This window comes from Gouania willdenowi, chromosome 6 (assembly GCF_900634775.1).
Source record: "Gouania willdenowi chromosome 6, fGouWil2.1, whole genome shotgun sequence".
NCBI lineage: Eukaryota > Metazoa > Chordata > Actinopteri > Blenniiformes > Gobiesocidae > Gouania > Gouania willdenowi.
The window spans coordinates 45,453,636-45,476,739 of record NC_041049.1 but is presented as its reverse complement, the minus strand read 5'-3'; the positions used below and the strand labels follow the sequence as shown (position 1 = coordinate 45,476,739).

General features: G+C 39.7%; 1 protein-coding gene across 3 annotated transcripts in view; it reads left to right on the top strand.

Annotated features, from left to right (window-relative positions):
* Positions 1-23,104, top strand: part of znf469 (zinc finger protein 469) — a 335,089-nt gene that overhangs the window by 59,458 nt on the left and 252,527 nt on the right. The window contains exon 3 of one of the 3 annotated variants that reach the window (XM_028451157.1): positions 19,984-20,104. The exons of the other annotated variants lie outside the window; for them this stretch is intronic. The gene's annotated coding sequence lies outside the window, so the exon portion shown is untranslated. The remainder of the gene's footprint in view (positions 1-19,983; positions 20,105-23,104) is intronic. 3 annotated transcript variants of the gene reach the window in all.

The window sequence follows — 23,104 nt, the reverse complement described above, 5'->3', positions numbered from 1 at the left end:
AAAGTTATTTTCTGAGATAAGGTCATTTATAGTAGAGATTTGGATCTCAGTGATCTAATATTTAATAGAGCACATCTAATGGTTTTATGTTTTGGTGTTTCTAGATTGAGATTTTAATTTTTTTCAGATTTTTATAATTGATAGCTCTTTTATTTGATTTTATGTTAAAATCATTGTGAAATATGGGTCGAGGGACAGACACCGTCCTCCATAAAATAATATCACCACCATCACAACAGTTGCCATGGCGATGAACACAGCTATCATAATAGCAATGGGAGGGAAACTGTCCTAAGGCAAGCGCAGAGGGGCGTGGAGGACTCCCCCTCTGTAACATGGTCTCATTCATGAGATGTCATAATGAAGCCATGTTTTCTGATAGTAGAGATGCTCCCTCCAAAGTAGGATGGATTCCATCTCTTCCTATCAGGTTCGGTTTTCCCCAGAAGGATCTCCAATTATCAATGAAGCCCACCTCGTTTTCTGGACACCACCTCGATAGCCAGCGGTTAAATGATGACATGCGGCTATACATGTCATCACTGGTCAGATTTGGTAAGGGACCAGAGAAAATTACGGAGTCCGACATTGTTTAGCATAAGCACAAACTGATTCAATGTTTCACTTTGGTTGCTTCTCCGACTGACGGACGTCGGGAAGTCATTAGTGCCGACATGGAGGACTATCCTATCAAACTTACGATTACTCTTTGCCAGCAACTTTAGATTTGATTCTATGTCGCCCGCTCTGGCCCTGGGATGCACCTCACGATGCCCGCTGACTTCGCTAGCTTCACGTTTCTCACTATGGAGTCGCCAATTATCAGAGTTTGTTCCCCGGTGAGTGTGTTGTCCTCACGGAGGGGGGAGAACCTGTTTGAGACGTGAACATGGTGGTGTCCCGAGCGGCTTTTTGACCTTCGACTATGCTTACCAAAGACAGTAACCCACTCATTGCTGGCCGGGGGGGAGGCTAAGCTAGAGCTAGCACGGTCCCCACCGGCTAGGTCCTGCTTGCTAGCTTCGGTTTTGGTATCAGGGGTGCGGAACCGCTTCTCCAGATTGTTGATCCTCGCCTCCATATCTAACAGTACGCTACACTTTATGCAACTACCATTGTCCCTAAAGGAGGACGAGGAGTAACTAAACATCTGACACACCGAGCAGGAGAGCGGAGGGGAGGAGAGAGAAGCCATAGGTGCTAAATTTAAGCTAAGCTAAGCTAAGGACAAAAGGAAGTTTAAAGGAGATTACACTGCCTATAAGAGGCGAGATTGCTTTTTACTTAACCTTTGTACGTTTAACGCTACGGTAAAAAATTAAAACAAGTGTTTTCAAGGCTAAAATATCAATGACAACAAGTTTGATTAGAGTTAGCAGAACACAGTAGTAGAGCGCTGCAAGCAGCGGTAGAGTGTAAACAGGAAATGATCGATACGTCACCATGTCAGCACGTCTCAGGCTTTATCTAATAAGGCTTTTGTAAACCAGGGTTACATATTCATATTATGAGTAGGGTTAATGTGCTATTTCCATGCATAATGTGACCTACAATTAGGTTGGTGAGAGGGGTTCTATGTATATCCAGTGATGTGAAAACGTGTTTGCTCCCTCTTGATCTCTTACTTTTTATTGCATGTTTTCCACACTTAAATGTTTCAGATCATCAAACTAATTCAAACATTAGTCAAATATAACACAAGTAAACACAAAATGCAGTTTTTAATAGAAGGGTTTTATTAATGAGGAAGACAAAAATCCAAAGCTACATGGCCCCAGGTGAATAAGTGTTTGCCCCCTAAACCTAATAACTGGTTGGGTCTACTGCAATCAAGCTTTTGCAATAACTTGCAATGCGTTTATTGCAATGCTGTGGAGGAATTTTGGCCGACTCATCTTGTTGTAATTCAGCCACATTGGAGGGTTTTCGAGCATGAACCACATTTTTAAGGTCATGCCACAGCATCTCAATAGGAATGAGGTCAGGACTTGACTAGGCCCACTCCATTTTGTTTTTCCTTCATCCATTCAGAGGGTGGACTTGCTGGTGTGTTTTGGATCATTGTCCTGCTGTAAAACCCAAGTTGGCTTCAGCTTGAGGTCACGAACAGATGGCCGGACATTCTCCTTCAGGATTTTTTGGTAGACAGCAGAATTCATGCTTCCATTAATCACAGCAAGTCTTCCATGTCCTGAAGCAGCAAGCAGCCCCAGACCATCACACTACCACCACATTTTACTGTTGGTATGATGTTCTTTTTCTGAAATACGATGCTACTTTTACTTTTTTTAATGGGACACAGACCTTCCAAAAAAGTGAAACTTCTGTCTCATCAGTCACAGAATATTTTCCCAAAAGTCTTGGGGATCATCAAGATGTTTTCTAGCAAAAATTAGACGAGCCTTAATATTATTTTTGCTTAGCAGTGGCCCAATCTCTTACTTATGGTGGAGTCATGACCACTGACCTTAACTGAGGCAAGTGATGCCTGCAGTTCTTTAGATGTTGTTGTGGGGTTTTTTTGTGACCTCTTGGGGTCATTTTTGTCACCACTGTTCCGTGTTTTCATCATTTGTGGATAATGGCTCTCACTGTGGTTTGCTGGACTCCCAAAGCTCTAGAAATGGCTTTATAACCTTTTCCAGACTGAGGGGCAGATTCTCTAAAGTTTTAGGGGTATTAAAATGTGTGCAAACGTCACTCCATGCGCTAATAAGCCGTACTAATTCTAAGGAATCAGGAGTGCGCTGTTGCTTCACATTGCAATGCGCCCTCAATTCATTTAGCGTGTTTCCCTCTAATGAATATGTATAGTAGGCGGAGCTCACAAAGGGAGCAAAAAAATGGGAGGAGGACATTCACATAAATTAATGCAGGGGATGCAATGCAATTGCATCAAACTGGACTTTAACTGTCAAAGCTTTTTTCGCAGTGATGACAGCAGAGATATTTGTGAGGAGACGGGGCAGGGGAGGGATTAATATATTTGGGATGAATGAGGGATGAACCTTTCCTGTTACGTGTCCCCACTGTGGATGGGGGGACACAGCGGAGATCCGCATTCTCCGTGGCCGGAGGCTGCTTCTCCTCCGGGGATCACACTTATTAAAGATGGTACCATGTAGGAAGAACATGCTGTTTTTGTTGTTGTAGAGCTGCACTTTATTATCTTGCTGCACTACAAACCACTTCTGCATGTGCACTAATCATTGCTGCAATCTTAGTGAATTCCTTGCATCAGGTGAGCAAATTGCATCACCAAAGGATTTAGGGACGCAACTGGTTTACCCCCTTTTATTTCAGGTTTTAGTGAGTCCGCCCCTGATAGATTTCCACTACTTTTTTTCTTATTGTTCCTAAATGTCTTTGGATCTCAACATGATGTCTATAGCTTTTGAGGATTGTTTGGTCTACTCACTTTGACAGGTAGGATAAAGATAATCAGGCCTGGGTGTGGCTACAGAAATTGAACTCAGGTGTGATTAACCACAGTTGAGGGCCATGTACTGTAGCTTTGGATTTTTTTCTTCCTCTTTAATAAAACCCTTAATTTAAAAACTGCATTTTTGTGTTAACTTGTGTTATCTTTGGCGAATGTTAAGTTTTTTTGATGATCTAAAACATTTAAGTGTGGAAAACATGCAAAAATGCAGGAGATCAGGAAGGGGGCAAACACTTTATAACACCACTGTATTTGACTGTGGCTCAGGTGGTAGTGGGTTGTCTTCTGATTGAGAGGTTGAGGGTTCGATCCCAGTACCTGACTATGTGTCGAAGTGTCCTTGGGCAAGACACTGAACCCTAAGTTGCTCCCAGTGGTCGACTAGCGCCTTGCATGGCAGTTCTGTCCCACTGGTGTGTGAATGAGCTGATATGTAAAGCGCTTTGAGACTGCTTCAGTGTGGTGATAAAGCGCTATATAAAATCAAGTCCATTTACCATTTTACCATTTATAAATGGATGATATTGATATGGAGATATAATAGCTCTATTATGTTTTTGTGGTATAAATATAGGTGTTCTTCCTCCAAAAACAGTTATATCTGCTATTTATCTGTATTGGGAGCATGGACTTGTGTCTACGATGGCTACTGTTTCTTGCCCAATGCCTTCTGGGAAAAGCAACAGATCAATCTGGATGATGCCAGAATAAAGGTGGAATAAAAAAAATTAGTGTGATACATGTCGTGCTCGTGCTTCACTACTTGTCAAGCTCACCATCTTATAAAAGTTTCTGGATCCTGAGTATGATTTAGAAGCTGAGTTGAACCAAAAGGTCGACTTCTTCTCTCCTCAACACCTTTTCAAGTATTTGAATGTGTCAAAAACACTTGCAGCTGTTGATGAGAGTGGAGAAAGGAATCACTCTCCACAGCAGTCAACGAGCCGGTTGTCAGTCCGAGGTGTACGTACTGACCTGCCTGTGATTGAGTCTTGACTATCTGCCTGTATTGCTTTTGGGATTGAGGTGGAGTGAAATTCCTTCCAGTTTCTGGCAAAAGTCTACCAAACATAAACCAAGCAGACACTCAGCTTCTGTCTGTTTGGGACAGTATGTGAAAATGGAGATGCTAGCGTTAACGGCTTTAGAGCTAGCTGGTGGTGCTAGGTTTTTGTTCTGCTATGCAGCACATAGCAACAGAAAGCTATTAAACTGGTGTGTGGCTTTTCTAGATGTGATGAAATAAGTTTCTCCTGCTGCTGTCTTTATCAGTAAAGTGCTTTCCTTCTGACTTTACCTCAAAAAGTGGTTTACTCCTTTAGCACCTCAGATTTTCTATTTCAAAATTTCCTCATTTCAGATTTAACGCATTTTCTCGTTAGTTTACCCATTTCCATTTCATTGTCTTTCCCTAATTAGATAATTTTAAACTTCCCAAAATTGTAATAAACATGCTAAATAGGGTGAGAAGGTCATCTACTGTTATTAATATTATATTTATGCTTTAGATGACTTTCAGAAGAGGGTTATGCAAAAATCATTCGAGACATGCTGCGAAAAATTTGTTATGTCCGTTTGCTACACTTTGTAGACACTCAGCCACCTTTTTTACAGGAAAAATACCATGGCAATGCATTCCCAAAACATGTAAGTGAGGCTTTAGCCCCTAACACAGAGAAATTTACATTTTACTTTCATTGGAAAAAATCCTCACGTTTTGCATGAAATTTTGCAATTATGTAGTGCAAGATTTTAAACAAATAAATGAGTGAAATTTGACATATTCATCTGTTTGCTTCACTTTCTAGACTTCCAGTCCCACATTTTCCTGGGAAAAAAGGCATGTAAATGCATAATATTATCCCAAAACATGCAAGTGAGGTATTTTAAATTGGGGCCTGATTTTAAATAAAGTAAGAACATTAAAAAAAAACCAAAACAAACAACTAAACCAGTTCGAATTGCTTTTTCATTTCAGAACAGCATCAGTTCAGCATTTTCCGTCCGTTTTCCATTATCATGGACAATCCGAGTCCCTATTGTTGATACGAAGTCACACCATGCTTTTTCAAACAACTGATTTGCAATTGCCGTTTTATAAAAAAAAAAAAAAAAAAAAACGGTTGGTTTCGGTTTTCATGCAGTGTACATTACTTTCTTTTCACACCTGGCATGAGATTAGGCAGGTCGAGGGATAAGGAAAAAACTATGGGAGCCTGGAGGTGCTCAACCCAAAGAGCTGCATCATTGTGACCTCAGGGAAAGGAAACGTCATTTGGAGGATTTCAATTTTGTATCGTCTATATTCAATTTGTGTTGGTCTCCAGAGTATTGCAGCCCTTTCACCCAATTGCAGCTTGAGGGTCCCTCTACATTTTAAAAAAATTGAATTGTTCATTGTTTTCTTATTTTTGGTTAATGAATCATCCATTTTGACATAAGAGCTATCAATCAACAGGCCTGCTGTGTTTGCACAAAACAGTGCTGTGAGGGGTGTAATGCCTTTTAATGAGTTTGAGTTGTATATCCTTGGTGAACTCTTGATGTATCAGTTTATGAACTATCTCAACTGTCGAGGTTTGTCCAATAATATTCATGAATGGGTTTCTTATTCAATGTATCTGTCATTGGTAAGACTGACATCAGCTACAGCAACAGCCTGTGGCCAAAAACAATAGGCTGGATGGAAAAACAGGGCTTGTATTATCAAAGCCAGTATGTGTTTTTGTTTGATTTGGATGTTTTTCCAAACCCATCAAATCTGTCACAATTAAAGACTTTGTATCTGTTGAAGTATAACTGTGTTCAAATCAGATGCAGTTTCATAAAAGCCAGAAAAACAAAATGCCAACTGTGACAACATGTTGTGGATTTCTCTTTATCTAAATGTTAATGTGATGATGTGAAGAAAGCAAAAATCGGAATGGGGTGTTGGTGTTGGGGTCAAGTCTCCAGGAAAAAAAAAAAAAAATCAAAAAAGAAAATGAAAGCATGCATGTTGGCTTTTACACACTGTTTGATGCTAATAGATCTCTGGACTGACCATTTGACCCTCTTGTTATTTATCCTCTCAACACGCTAGTGTTATTGTGCAGTTATTATGCCAACCAGATTTTTAGTATTCATTACCCCGGGATACCCCGCACGTCTATGGCAGTACCAACACATTTAATGACCTAAAATATTTGTTTTCAACTGACTCTCTAACCCAGGAATTTGAGGTGATCATGACACAAAAAAGGCATTATTATAAATAAAAGTATTTACATAATAAAACATTACTCTATCTATCTATCTATCTATCTATCTATCTATCTATCTATCTATCTATCTATCTATCTATCTATCTATCTATCTATCTATCTATCTATCTATCTATCTACCCACCCAATATGAGTAACAAGGAAATAGGCAAGTCCGTAATAGTCAAGTAAACGTAGGTTCCACTGGGAACTACGCCGAGGGGAGAAAAACAACGCGCACTGCGAGTTTTTCTCCGCGGCGAACAGATTCACCTTGGCCCTTCCATAGCGGGCCCACAACTGTTGCACCACCAGTGGGTGTAACCTCCATTCCCCGTACACCGGCGCGCCCCTAGACAGCAGGTCCGCTCCTATGTTCAGGACCCCGGGAACGTGCACATGTAAAGATTGTACATCTAAATCACATTTTTTGTTTGCGGATATTCAAACGAGATCCATGAATCTCATACTGGACACAGATAAGATGCAAATGTATATAACACAAAATGTGTTTATTGTATTACCAATAAACAGAATATGTGCACTTAAAAAAAAAAAAAAAAACACATTAAAATGACTTATTAGAACGTTTTTATACCATGACACATAAACTATGGAGGGCCGTCATTTTGGTCAGAATATGATGTACTTTAGTTGATTCCCAGCAAAAGTAGTATCGGCTCCAAATATCGGCTCAAGAAAATTGGCAGTCCGTATCGGTCATTGATGAAGGGTGATGGAAAAAAAATTGGTATCGGCCCTAAAAAATCCATATCAGTATTTACCTATTGCAGATTATTGGTCTTCCATTTAACAGCATTAATTGACTTCTTTTTTGAGTAACACCTCACAGCACCTTCAATATTGTATTGTGTAATTTAAACATCCAAATTTGCAGGAATCATCTGATTTTTCTAACAATTTAAAAAATGTAATAATACATATTTTGGAAATTTTAAGAATCGATTCATAATTGTCAATGATAAAAACACGATTAATTGTGATTAATCAAGTTTCTTTAGTAGAGATGTACATTTTCTGATTAAATAATATAACAATTATATGACATAAAAAGAAGGGCTACAGATTCATATACATGTCTATATTTGAAGTGTTTTACAGCGATGATGGGCAGTAGATCTCAGATCTAAACTATCCTCACATTTGAAGCTTAGCAGTCATTGACGGTGCATCCCGCAGACAAGCCACAGTGTCATTTAAAAAGAAAAGATGACACGTTTTGGAAAAACATGAATCTTTCACCGTGATGCTATTAAAGTTTTGTTTGGAGTATTGAGGCTCTGCACATGGAAGCTATTACCCCGAGGGCTTTGGAGTGCTTTTCCATAGTGCAAAGAGGGGGTGGGGTGGGGGTGTAGACCTTCTATGCGTTATGCCTAAGCTTGTTTTTCCATGAAGTCTCTGTCCTCTGTGGCGTGGACAGCAAGGTCTGATTTCCTTTCTCAGCTGTGCATGAAAAGTGTGAAATGTGGCCCTGAGGAGAGAATATGTGTAGCTCTAAGCGAGAATGACATTTTAGGGTCCGGGTAAATCTAATATTATTTGTTATTTTACACTTATACTGTATAGTTTTTCCTGCCGCTTTGAGCACACATTTTTTTTTTTTACATTTTGACAAACATATTATTTTATACAGATGGCTTTGTGGAAATTAAATTAAGTTCCAGTTGTACAAGATTTGGTCTCTTCCTTTTTAAGTTTATACATGAGATTTTTACTGTATGCAAAGGAATAGTGGCATGATTTACAGTATTACCAAAAATAAATGTGGGGGGTGAAAGTAACTAGTAACTTCTACCTGTACTTGAGTATTTTATGTATGACTTACTTGTACTTTTACTTGAGTAAAATTTCAATACATTTCTTGACACCTCTGGTAAATTGAGAACCACCTTTGTTGTGATGAAACCACTTCCTTGCCTCCCAATTAGGAACCATCTGCGTTCCTCAACCCAGCCCATCCAGACATGATCCTCCCAGTTCTGGCCAGTTGCTTGAAATAGTGGTCCAGACTCTGCAAGTCTGTAGAGGAAGGTAGAACTATGGGAAGAGCATCTGGACTAGGTAAACAGAGCCAGATCCTGGATGGAGCAGCAGAGCCAGGCTTTGGCTTCCACCCTGTGTCACAAAAGACTGTCTCCAAAATGCAAATGATTCACATGTTGTCAATAACGCGAACCTTGTGCATAAAGGCAAACTTGTCCAAAGCCATGTGGTGTTTAATGAGGTTTTGCTGTAGGCTTGTAGAGAATAGAAGTATCATGAATCATCTTCATGACTGGGTCAAGTGTTTTCTTGCGAACCTTAAAAATAGATTCAGTGGTGTGTGCTTTCTGGCCCATGTTTGTGTTTGCCTTGCCAACACATGTGCTGTCCCCTTTGCCTCCAGTCAAAAACATGGTTTTAAGCACTCATGAAAGGATTGATTGATAACATATGATCATTTTTCAAAAGTAGGATAAGACAGTGTAGGCTTTATATAGATAAATATCAATAAATCAATGATCGAATGTAAAAGGTTGAAATTGCAGCTCGAAAGTTTGTTTTGATTTGCACTGTAAACACTTGGTTTATTGATATTGTCGGTAAGGTTTCGTGGATTGCATTGTGCACAAAAATAACAAAAACATACAAAACTACGGATAAAAGGATAAAAAAAGTTCACAAAATACCTTAAAAAGCATACGAAGTTACAGAAAAACACAGAAGTTTAACGAAATAGACAAAACGACAAATTTACTCTCAAAGTAAATAAAAATGTCCGAAAATATATAAAAAACAACATCAAAAACACATAAAATGGAAGAAAACTATGCAAAATGACAACAAAAATACCAGAAAAATGGAATCAAACGGTTACAAATATATGGTAGACAAAAAGACAATTACGGAAAAAACATTAAACGACCACCAAATTAAACAAACATTACAGACAAAAACCCCAAAGTGACAATAAAAACACGTAAAAAAAAAAGATAAAACTATATTAAATTAAATTACAAAACTCCATGTTCCACAATGCAATGTGCAAAACTTTTATGACAATGTCAATTAGAGAGGATTTACAGTGAACGATAAAATTAACTTTTGAGCAGCATGTTTGTGTTGCTACAAGTTAGAGCAGAAAAATGAAATGCCAATGCGTGAATGTATACATCGAAATCGAGATTTCTGTAGAATCGGGGGTGGCACATATGAACTTTTCACACTCACATGCACCTGCGTTTCTTGACAGCTGATTTAATGCTGCTGTCTTGCTCTGTCTATCCACCTGGATCTCAGTGGAGCATCAGACTTCAAGCTTATATAAAAAGGACGCTGAAGGAGATTGAAGTTAAACAGCAAGTTTCCACATGTGTTTGGATCCCACTGTTCATTCTTTTCAGCGCTGTCGTCACAAGAACAACACTCCACTTTAATATCCACACAGACAGTCTCTCTGTGTGCTAAGTCATTGTGTCATTGTTAACTGCTGTGCACCCAACTATAACCATTAGTAATCTCAACCTTTACACTTTTGGATATACTTTCAAATGTGGAGAAGATAATATGACTCATTCTTACACTTGGAGTTTATTTAATCCTTCGTTCAATGAAAAGAAACCGACGCTCATAAAGATGTTTTCCGCTTTTTGTCTTGTTCTTTTACAGATTTATGACAATGCTTTGGTTAATAGTCACAGCTGGTGCAGCTACATATGGTAACATACTATTGTATCATTAACAGCAGGCTTTAGTGTAGTTTCTCATTATGACTTAAGGCATTAGTGGTTTGTGTCGCACACATCATCAACATCCACATTAAGGAGACTCATGGTTTAGATTGTATTGTTGAAGTAATATTCTGGACTGATGCAGCTCCTGGAAACAGTTTGACTAAAGCTTAGTTGGCCTCCACTTGGCCTTTAGCTTTGTAGTATTTTATAGACCTCATGTCAGAGTGCTTTAATCTTCTCAGTAATACACAACTGTGTTATGGCTGCGAGACTCAGCTGATGTATTGATGTCTTTGAGATGGATGATGTACAGTCATTCTCTTTTTTTTTTAATTTAATATCTGCTTTTACCGTTTACACTGTTGCCTGAAACTTTCCTAAACAATTACCGGTACAAGGAATATCTGCCGGGGCCACTACAGCCCAGTCTCATGAATAACTGTGAAACTATAATATGTTATGGTTCCATTTATTCAGACAGTTTACTTTGATCTCCTGACATGTTTCAACTGTCAACTGCCAGCCTTCTTCAGAGGCATCTGCTGATCACTTTGCTGAACACACGTTAATTTTGTTCATTTGTTACAAGCTGTGTTTCCATTACCTTTGGAAATGTGCAAAACCTAAATAGCTCAATAAAAACTAATGGAAGCACCTGAATTTCAAAAAACACTAAAATATTGCTGAAAAGCTTTTACCCTTTTTTAAGGAGGTTGAATATGTATTGCAAAAGCGCAATGGAAACACTTTTTCCACAATTACACACCACATGACATGACGTACCTGGTCACATGATCACTTCTCTCCAAAAAACGTGGTGCGGTACGTGTAGACAAAGGAGGAGACCGATACTTTTCTTAGACCGAGAAAAAAAAATGACTGCCATATTAGAGAGCACACAACGAAAGAATGCTAGATTGTTATATGGAGGTTTTGAGCGTCCATATTCCTGCAGCAAAATCTCACTGGATGATGTTTTACGAGAGTTACGAGGCTCCAAAACAACCTTCAATAGGAACACATTCAAAGCGCAATTATACATTGTCCAAACTTAAGAAATATCGCTTTTATTTTTGGAAAAACTGTAATGGAAACACAGCTACATATATTATTTTATATATTGGTTTGTGTGTGCCAATATGGTTTCCTCATTTTTTTTTGTGCAGTAATTGTTGTTTTCCTAACCCTGGCCCTGATTAAAAAGTTCTATCTAGTTGTAGTTACGGTTCAGAAATTAAAAGAAGAATCAAACACCTATTTTGCGCAGTGGCATATGCATATGTATCTAAACCTATTAAAGAATACAGTCGGCACAAAAATACACCAAACGTGACAAGCTGATCTACCTCCTGTTAGTGGGCTGTTCGTTTAGTATGTCAAGGTTTCATTTATTCAGGAAATTTACTCAGAAATTAACTTTGATCTCAACAGTTTTTGACTGACAACTGTCAGTCTTCCTAAGAGGCATCTGCTGATTGCTTTGATGTGTCCTTTTTTCTGGGCGTGGCCAATTTGACAGTTCTCTCAGGCTGGCCACACCCTCTGTCACCCGATGGTCTCTGGAGAAGAGAGTCCCAGGTGTGGGAGAGTAAAAATGTTTGTTCATCCTTGTTCATATTGAAGCTCTGCCTCCTGATTTCGATGGCTTCTTTGATCCAGCGTTTGTGTTTTTTTTTTCTGTCCCTATATAGTTGCGTTGTCCCAATCCAACTCATAAGGACACATCAAAGCAATCAGCAGACCCCTCTCGGGAAGACTGACAGTTGGCATTCGAAACATATGAGGAGATTAAAGTAAATTTCAAATTAAATTTCCTGTAAAAAGTTGTGTGAATAAATGAAACCTTAACATTGTTTCAAAAACCAAAACAAAATGAACTTACTGGAATGTGCTGTTCATTGTTTATGTTTATTGCAATGTGTTTGACTAGTTGTGAAAATCCCTCAACCTGTTTCTATTAATATTACAGTGGTTTATAGTCATCATATTGACTAATACGTGTGATTAAAACAATCACACAGCGTTTCATAAATCACCTGTGATGACAAACGTTGGATCTGACCCACTTTTAACCGTGTGTAGAAAAATGAAGACCATTGTGCTGCTTCTGTCTCAACATGTCCTGCTTCTTGTATTGATGGGGGATGAAAATACTTCCCACGTCTCTAACATGAATCCAGGTTTTTAAGATGAAAACAGTTGTGGTTGTGTTATGAGTAAATGAAAGAGGAAAAGTTAGTCAAAGATGAGAAACAGGGGGACACTAAGTTGAGGAGAGACGTGTGGTTATGTTTGCACATAATGTCAGTGTGTGTTTTTCATTTTTAGGTGCTGCAGGGATTACATTCCCTCTTTGCACAGAGCGCATTATGACGTTTATGAACTCCATGTGTCTGTCTTCCTCGTGTACAGGGAGAGGTTTATTAGATCTTACCTGTTAGAAATGAAACTCAGCAGAGTCTGCTGGTGTGAGTGGGAAACATCCTTCCTTCTTATGCAATTATGTAGTTAATAACAATATGTTGGTGGATGTTTTGGATTAGGCAGAGATGGTTGTTGATGTTTTTACTTTCTTTATCAGGAGCAGATGCATTAAATAGGATTTGGTTTAGCTGAAGCTAAAGAAACATATTCCTCTTCCAACATTAAAATTATTGAATACAGTACAACATCTACAAAAATGTTCTTACTGTAACGTTATTGTATATTGTCCTTGTCAAATAAACAAAAAAAAAAAACACTTCAGCAGATTTGACCAAAATATATAAATATACCTAAACAACATTCCTACTTGTATCAGTCTCTTTACATACATATATTAAAAAAAACTATCCTCATAAACTGAAACTCAAGAACAAATATCAATATCACGAAATCAAAAAACCTTCTTATGAACTTTATCAATTTAAATATTAACAAAAAAGGAAAGAGAAAGAACAATAACCCAGGATTTACTCATTGACACCTCAAATGTTGTGACTCTTTGTTTGATATTACCTGAATGATTTACTTTAAACATGTCCTAATTGTTAAATGTGGGATGAGTTATTGTTCGTATTGCAAATGGGGGTCAGATTAAAAAAAAAAATCCACACAATCTATTACATGCCAGATTGTTATGGTATTTGTTTTTATATTTTCTATATTCTTATTGAGTTGAAAAGGTTATACCCAGAGTAAGTATGTTAGTGTGTCCAGAGTTATGTCAAATAAAAGCATGGTTGTTTTTCCATCTGTAATTTTCTTCTCAAAAATTTCACATTGTATTTTATGGTGAACTCATTGTAACGTCCCACCACTACTATTTATGATGCATTTCTAACCTTTGGATAGCTGCACAAGCATTCTCTCTCCATCTGGAGTCACAGTGGGGTGGATTCACTAAATGTTTAGGGGTATTAAAACATATATACGGTACAAATGTCACTCCACTCGCTAATAAGCCGTACAAACCCAAGGGAATCAGGAGTGCATGGCTGCTGCACATCACAATGCGCACTCAACCCATTTAGCGTGTTTCCCACTAATGAATATGTATAGTAGGCGGAGCTCACAAGGGGAGCTAAAACATTGAAAATAAAGTGTGAGTAAAGTGTGTGCGAGGGAGAGAACAGCTGGATGCTTGAAGCCTGTATGGAGTCCGGTGTCATGATCTGAGTTCACATCATACTGAGATTGTATATGAGCATATATGTGCGCACATGCGCACTGCCGAAAAATGAATTTTTGCTAAAAAAAAATTATTTACTTTTGTTTATTTTTCTTTTCAAAGTGAACAGACACGTGTTTTATTTGTTGATTGGATAAGGTTAGGGTTAGGTTTATAATCTCAGTACGGAGGTAAACTCAGACCATGACACCGGTACGTGTGTCCGCTGTGGTGCAGAGCCAGAGGGTCACTGTGCGCGGACCTCCATGGATGTCGCTTCAAACGCAGCTCCAGAGAGCTTCTGTGTCTTTCTCTCCATATTTTGACCATCAACCTCTCATGTCGTGTTGATGTCAGGCCAGAAGCAGCTGATCAGATGCGTAATTTTCTCGGCACAATGTTCACATATGAGAGTGTGGTGACACAACGCTGCTCAGACCTGCTAGATGATGGTCAGTAGATCATCTTCAAATGGTGCAGACTGAGCAACAGACTGTGTTGGGTCGGGGGACAGACACCGTCTCCATAAAATAATATTCATCACCATCACAACAGTTGTCATGGCGATGAACACAGCTATCATAATAGCAATGGGAGGGAAACTGTCCTAAGGCAAGCGCAGAGGGGCGTGGAGGACTCCACCTCTGTAACATGGTCTCATTCATGAGATGTCATAACAGTGACTGTGCCATGTTTTCTGATAGTAGAGATGCTCCCTCCAAAGTAGGGTGGATTGCATCTCTTCCTATCAGGTTCCGTTTTCCCCAGAAGGATCTTCAATTATCAATGAAGCCCACCTCGTTTTCTGGACACCACCTCGATAGCCAGCGGTTAAATGATGACATGCGGCTATACATGTCATCACTGGTCAGATTTGGTAAGGGACCAGAAAAAATTACGGAGTCCGACATTGTTTTATCATAAGCACAAACTGATTCAATGTTCACTTTGGTTGCTTCCGACTGACGACGTCGGGAGTCATTAGTGCCGACATGGAGGACTATCCTATCAAACTTACGGTTACTCTTTGCCAGCAACTTTAGATTTGATTCTGTGTCGCCCGCTCTGGCCCCTGGGATGCACCTCACAATGCCCGCTGACTTCGCTAGCTTCACGTTTCTCACTATGGAGTCGCCAATTATCAGAGTTTGTTCCCCGGTGAGTGTGTTGTCCTCACGGAGGGGGGAGAACCTGTTTGAGACTTGAACATGGTGGTGTCCCGAGCGGCTTTTTGACCTTCGACTATGCTTACCAAAGACAGTAACCCAGTCATTGCTGGCCGGGGGGGAAGCTAAGCTAGAGCTAGCATGGTCCGCACTGGCTAGGTCCTGCTTGCTAGCTTCGGTTTCGGTATCAGGGGTGCGGAACCGCTTCTCCAGATTGTTGATCCTCGCCTCCATATCTAACAGTATGCTACACTAGATGCAACTACCATTGTCCCTAAAGGAGGACGAGGAGTAACTAAACATCTGACACACCGGGCAGGAGAGCGGAGGGGAGGAGAGAGAAGCCATAGGTGCTAAATTTAAGCTAAGCTAAGCTAAGCTAAGGACAAAAATAAGTTTAAAGGAGATTACACTGCCTATAAGAGGCGAGATTGCTTTTTACTTAACCTTCGTACGTTTAACTGTACGGTAAAAAATTAAAACAAGTGTTTTCAAGGCTATAATATCAATGACAACAAGTTTGATTTGAGTTAGCTGAACACAGTAGTAGAGCGCTGCAAGCAGCGGTAGAGCGTAAACAGGAAATGATCGATACCTCGCCAAGGGCTGCAAGTTTTATTTTAGGGTATTAGAATAAACTGCATTCATCACAAATAGATTACTTGTCAATCTATGAAGGCAATGTTTTTTTTTTGAATATTATTATTTTAGAGAAAAAAAATCTAAGGAAAAATCAGTGCAGTCGACAAGGAAAATAGTCAGTTGACAACGTTTGATAACACATAAACCCTAACGTTTAATGGTTCCAACGAGCTTCTCTTTTCTATATGTTTAAGAGTTGGGATCACACCTCATAATTAGACTATGATAGTAATCTTATGTGCACTATAAGCCTGTGTCCCTGCTGCATTCCTGTGCCACCCAGACTCCAAATTACTGTAAACTAAACCAAAGCCACACCATGGTAACGGAAGGGTGTCAATTTGGACAGGAAAGAATTTATTTGAACGTGACTAAAGTTACTCTGGCTCAGCTTCCTGGTGGTGATGTGGATTGGGTCTGTCTCTGGTTACTTTGTCCTTGGACGTGTGTCCCACCTACACACCAAACAATAGTCAATTCATCCATCTCTCTCTGTCTGTCTGTGGTGTTAGTCTTCATAGGCTACCAGGAGTGAAAAACACCTCGATTCTCCACTCAAGTGGGATCACTGTCAAAGTGGCTTCATGTGGGAGGTGTAGTATGCAGCAAAAAAATCAAAACAATCCAAAGTGCAGAAATACAATTAGTGCAGCCTTAGATGCATTAGGAATCAAGCACAGGAAATCCTATGATTAACCTCTTTGGTGGCGCAGAGGCAGACATTTTTCTCATTTATCAGAAAACCACAGTTCAAGTTTTTGGTTGTGATGATAGGGAAGAAAATGAATCCAAAAATACCCCAAGTTACTGGGTCAGGTCCTGAGAGGAAAGAGCAGCTCAATGCATTGTTTTTTGTTTCCAATGTATAGGAAATGCATTTTAACTAGAAGTGTGTCTTCAATGTACTTTGTTTGCATCGGGCCAAAGACTTATTTCATTTATCCTCCGGAAATATTCTCGTGCAACAAAAGCATAATAATCATCAAATGGTTTCAATAAGTCCCCTGCACTAAGGTAATCAGATTAAAGATACAAAGATAAAAAGAAATACTATTGCTGTAGTGGAAATTTTTATCACCAGATACCGAAACCGTGCCATTGAAGGGAGAAAATGTTTGTTCTCTGAGTACCTGGCATGACCTTCGTGCACTGATTCTTATCACGCTCACATTTCTGCCTCGAATATCTCGGGGGCCAAGCAAAGGGGACCAAGCCAGAAATGTCATGCCCTTCAAACGGGAAACCAGTGAGGTTTGTTCTGGTCTTCTCCCTGTCCAATAGCAAGGCAGACATATACAGACTGTGAAGTATTTTTAGCATAGAGAAGTAATTGATTGTAGGTTTTGTAAACGGTAGCACCTGGGTCAGGTCACACTCCAGAATAATAATAAACCCATAGTTATTAGATGTGTGTGAATTCTACTGGACAGTTCCCCATTCTCAATTCCTCCCCTCCAGTTTATCCTACCTGCTCTAGGTCGGCAAGTGGAGGTGATGATGGGCCCCCGAGTTCCCCACTAAGCCCCCCGCACAGGTCCCACTCTCAATGGGTGTCTGTTCTCTGACATCTTCATCTGTCAACACCACCCCATCAGTCCCATGCCTCTGTGACTATCCCTGTAGAAACAGGGCTCCACTTTGTCCCAAAACCTACCCCATTTCCCGACTGGTTGCCCGCCTCATCGTCCCCCACTGTGCAAGGGGCGTGACAGTTATCTGACAGCGGAGGCCCCTAAATGACAGACGCTTTAGCTGAAGCCTCCTAATATCCCCCAATGTATCAAAACAACCTTAGGAGAAGCGTCAGCATCCCCCACCATACTCAAATACCACATGTGTGTCCAAAGAGAGAGAGCGACCATCCCCCCACTCTGTACATTCATAACGGAGCCCCTGTACCTTGCTTTCATCCACATCAAGGTCCTCTGACCCAGTGAGGGCCTTCAGGATCAGGCCCCTTTAGGGAATGGAGGTGGATGTTATCATAGCATTCCAGCCCATTGCTGGAGAATGTTGTTTTGGTTGCCTCTTTAACTGAACCCCCTTTCAAAAGGGTGAGTAAGACCCACCTGTTGATTTCAACTGTCACTTAAACACTATTAACCCACATGTATTTGTAGGTGGAGTTTGTCCTAATTTTATTTTGTTATAGAAAAAAAATAAAGTAGTATTTTTATGATAATTAATGCTGCTGGAAACAATAATTTTTTAATGTGTAGGCATCATAGATCAATAAATCAAAATTAGTTGCTTGAAGAAAAAGATTTGAAACTGCAGCTCAAAAGTTTGTTTTGATCTCCACTGTAAACACATTTTCAGAGAAGTTTCACCCATTGCATTGTGGGATGTGGAGTCCCTTCGACGGATGCATAGAAGTGTTTTCACTTCATTCTTGCTGTGATTTCTTGTGTTTCTTCGCCAGAAAAGGAGGACAGCGATTGGCTAGACACCATTTTTTACTAGTTTGTTCCTGGTTTTTCCCGCGATATCACCACACTCCGTGAGACATTCAATTTTGGCCGGATTCGGGTTTTTCCATGTAAGCCTCAAAATAAATATTCTCCATTGTTTTGTCACAACTTTCAGTGAAAACACCAGAAATGTGTTGGAAAGTCACTTTGGCAGAGTTTTTGGAGCAAACATAAGACATGCAGGTTATTTCGTGTTATTTCTTTTCTATTTCGTGGTAAATGCATACCAGGCTTCATCTTACCATATTTTCCAGATATTTCATCTCCAAAAGCTCGTATGTTCTTACGTGTATTGTAAATGTACACCAATTTAAAAGTGGAACGTACTTTGTAACATTACTGCTCTCTTTTCATGCTAGATGGTGCTGCTCTGGCTGAAAAATCTGATATGTCTTTCTGGTGTACAAGTCGCATCTTCAGTTTTAAATGAGAAATTCATATATAACCGAATAATTGTAATTAGGTATGCACCGAAATGACAATTTGAGGCCGAAGCCGAATTAAATATAAACGCTTGGCCGAATACTGAATATCGAATGCAGTTAAGTTTTTCACTATTTTTTAAAATAGTGCATAAATAGCCTAGAATACATTTTTAGAAATGTTTTTTTAATGAAAGCTCTGTGCTAATGCTACACCAGCCTATGCAGCGAGACCCGGTGTAGTGTAAGGAGAAAACGATGGGGATGTTTACGGATTCGTGGCTCACAGCGCTAACAACGAACTTGGACGGTTTACGCGGTGACGGGCGACGGAGAGTGGTAAGGAGAGAGTCTGGCTGTGTTTGTGTGTGAAAAAGAGGAGCTGTTGCTCCTGCTGCTGTCCTCCTGCAGCAACGCACACAGACTTTTCCGACTCAAAATTACTGCACGTTGTTTGATTGCATCATTGCATCACACGCTATTATTTGGCCTTGCTTTTAACTCACTAAACCGAAGGCCGAATGTGGCTTTTTTTTGCAATATTCTGCCGAATATATTCGGTGGTCGAATATTCGGTGCATAACTAATTGTAATTTAGAACATAAACCAGATATGCACTCGGGTACAGTACTGTATACTGTATGTTAGGAGTATCACCTGTCAACCGCGGCTTGATGTAAACATTTTTGGTCACTCGCTGCTGTTGCTTTGGGTTTACTCAAGTATATGGACACCACATTTTTACCAGACATGAATAATTTTAATGAATTATATATATATTTTGAATGTAATGGGCTTTATTGTTTGTTAAGATCCTGTTTTGTTAAAACGTGTCAAAAGTAAAAAAAAAATGTAAAAAGTCTAATTACACAAAGCCATCAAAAGAGGAATTTCTATTGCACATAATAGAACTGTTGCTATGGTTTCCTTCACTAAAGCTAGTGAAGTAACTTCATATTTATTCTCTGCAGTAAATACTTAAATAAATGTATAAAGAACTAGAATACAAGAACGATATTAGGACAGCCTTTTTTGTGTATGTAAAAGCCATATTTGTCAAAATCAAAATGAGCTTTTGGATTCTAGGTCTTATCAGTGACTGTGAGGGAAAAAGAAAAAAGCAGAAAAACTATTCTCTCTGATACTAATGAAGGTATTAGTCAGCAACAGATGTGTGTATGAGAGTGTGCTCTGATGCTTTGATGCTTACAGGTCAGGGACTAATTGGAGGGACAGGGATGGCTCAGTTGATGCTCATTGTGGGATGGTTCACTGTGGTCAGTGCGCTATGCGACAGGCTTCAGGAAGTCATTCCTGGCCAAACACTGTACAGGTAGGACACACCTAATTTAATTAATAATTGTAATTGGACACTACAGGACATTCAGTCCTGTAGTGTCCAATTACAATTATTAATTCAAATGACTTTTCAGAGAACGAAAAGGCTTTTGTAGCGCACATTTAGCATCAAACTGGTTAAAACTTTGTGTTGATAAGACCGCAATGTACAGATTATTTCCAGTTATTAAATTCTCCGTTAACTTTTGACTTTTCAACTTGGCATCAGATTAGTGGATCTGTTTATTTTTCAGATGGGAATTAGATTAAGAGGCACAGTCAGCAGAGTTCATATTGTCCGCCAGACCTCTTCTCAACAACACAGCCAAACCTCAAAGTACGTGCCGTAACCAAGGCGCATTGTCTCAGACATGAGGCACACTCTTAACTGTCTTTGTGTCCAAGCTGACCGCGATGCAGAATGCCTTTAGCTCCCTAAGAAATAGAATTAAGTGTTTTTATCTGACTCTGAAAAATCTACAGCGAAGTACTTTGAGTACTTGACTCCAAACAGAGCCATTTCTCTCTTCTTTTTTTCTGTAATGAAGTTCTGTGGGCTGAATAAAATCAGCTCATCTGTTACAGCTTTGATGTGTTGTTGTGGGGTTGCTGAGCTACTATTACTCTGCCTGGGTTCCCCAGGGGGGTGGGTCTGCCTTCATGGGTGGCGTGGTAGGTTCGGTGGCTGGTGTAGTCGTTTGGGGCCTCATGCGTGCTCCTACAGAGATTTGGGAGCCTGGGATGGGTCCTCCAGTATGTCTTGGGAAGCCTGCCTCATTCTAGATGTGCCTCCTATAAGGGTGCATTCACACCAATGGACCCTAAAGTGGTTAAAATGCTCTAGGACTTGTTTGCTCTGATTGTCCACCTCCTCTAGGAGGTGGGAACATGCAAACAAAGTCTAGACCTGATCAAACAGGTGAATTCTATAGCGATTGTTTTTGCCGGTCTCAGAGCGTTTTCAATCAAAGTCTAGAGCCATTAGGTGCGCTGTGAACATAAACACTCTCTAAAAACAGGAAGTATCGCAGATGACGTAGAGGGCATGGCATTGTGGGTGGTCAGGAGAACCGGCGACGGCGCAAAATAAGGCTTTAAAACCACCAAAAGCTCAACAACATTTTGCTGCTATTGTTGAATGTTGTGAAAGAACAAGCGGAGAGAACAGAAGTTTCTGAGCACTTCTAAGCGCTCACTTTGACCCATAGATAAGAGCCTCTTCTTCTCATTTCTGGTTTTCTGGCCCTCAAGTGGTTAGCTCATGTAACTGCACCAGGGGCAGTTTGGATAAAATTATCAGCTGTTCTCCGCCCATTCGGACCGAGTCTGAGATTAAACTGGTGTGAAAGCGCCCTTAGGGCACAGTTGGGGGGGAGAGTGCCTGGCTGGTCTCGTCTCGTCTCTTACAGGAACATGTGTTGTGGATGCACTGGCATGTCAGGGGCTTTGGGACAGCATTTCTTGTGTCATATCTTAGAATATTAGATGTTTGCATCCAACAGATTGCTCTGTTTCACTTATAAGCACACACTCACTCCCTCTCTTCACTCTTATCCTCATAGTGGGATATTTTACTGATAATATTCTCTTCACATTTTACTACCCTGATACAGTGGATCACACTTATCCTTCTTTGCCCTGTCCTCCTTAACCCCTTTATTAAAACATATTTATTTAGGATGCTTTTTTATACCCAGTAGTGTATACATTTTATTTAATTTTATTCTTGAAGTTGTTTTTTTGCTGTGTGTTTTTGACTGGGTGTAAAGCACTTTAGTCACTAGTGGGCTCTTTTAAATAATGCTATATTAATAAAAATGACATTACATATACTGTTTGTAGTGTTAACCAATGATGACACATATAGACATAGTAAACCTTCTTGTGAATTATAATTTTGCTCTTAAGGGAAGGTTCATTGTTTTTATATAAATTTGTACTTGCTGATAAATAATAATTAATTGTTCAGAGTAAGTTTTCTAGAAATGTAGAAAAGGTCAGAAGGAATGTGAGAAAAACAGAGATGGGTATATTGTACATTGCTGTTACTTAAAGGGGACATATCATGCTGAATCCACTTTTTTAGCCCTTAAATGCATTTTGTTGTATATTTAGAGTGCTTAGAAGTACAGAAAAAATCAAATTAGTCTCTTCAGGTGCTCCGTAGATATCTTTATATTCTGTTTTGCTCATATTTTTCAATCTGTTTCGATTTTTCTATTCTCTATTATGTTTTTTGAACAATAACGTCACAGTATTTGCAGCGGAACTGCCAAATTAGTACATCAACTCTTTGCCGAAAGACTTTGTCTGATTGAGGGGTCAATTCCTTCTATCTTTGGAGACGACGAACAGAGCACTTCGGTAAGCTGTAAATAACGCTAAAAAGTGTCATGGCCCTTCTGTGTGTCCACTCCCCTCTCCCGGTGTGGGCGGAGATTACCTGGAGTTGCTGCTGATGAGCACACCTGGCTTCAATTACCTCATCCAGCTGACAAAAGCCCTGTGCTCCAGCCAGTCTTCGCCAGATTGTCAGTCTTCTAGACGCGCTGAACTGTGTTCCTGTTTTGTACCTGGCCTACTCTGCTTCTGGATTTTTTTGAAGAGTTTGGACAATAAATTGCACTCACCTTGCCTTCTGTCTTGAGTCACTTTTTGGGTCAGCACCTTTGAGCTGTGACAAAAAAGTGTGATGATAAGACGTCCCTGTCATTGTTTTGTTAGCATTAGCAGTTGCACCGTCTTCATATGTTAGCGCTGTGTGCTCGTTATAGATCCTTGATGATATGGCCTACGTGATTTAATTTAAGTCTAAAGTTTTCATTAGTCATTTCATTTTGCCATTTTTGTCTTTGAAAAGACTGTATTAAAATGCATTTTGTGACGTTAGCTTGGCGCTAGCGTTAGCTCGGTGCTTGTGTTAGTTCACTTGTTAGGGTTCTGCAGGTTCATCATCTTCATTTTCATCTCGCTCTGCCGGGTCAGACTCTGGCTC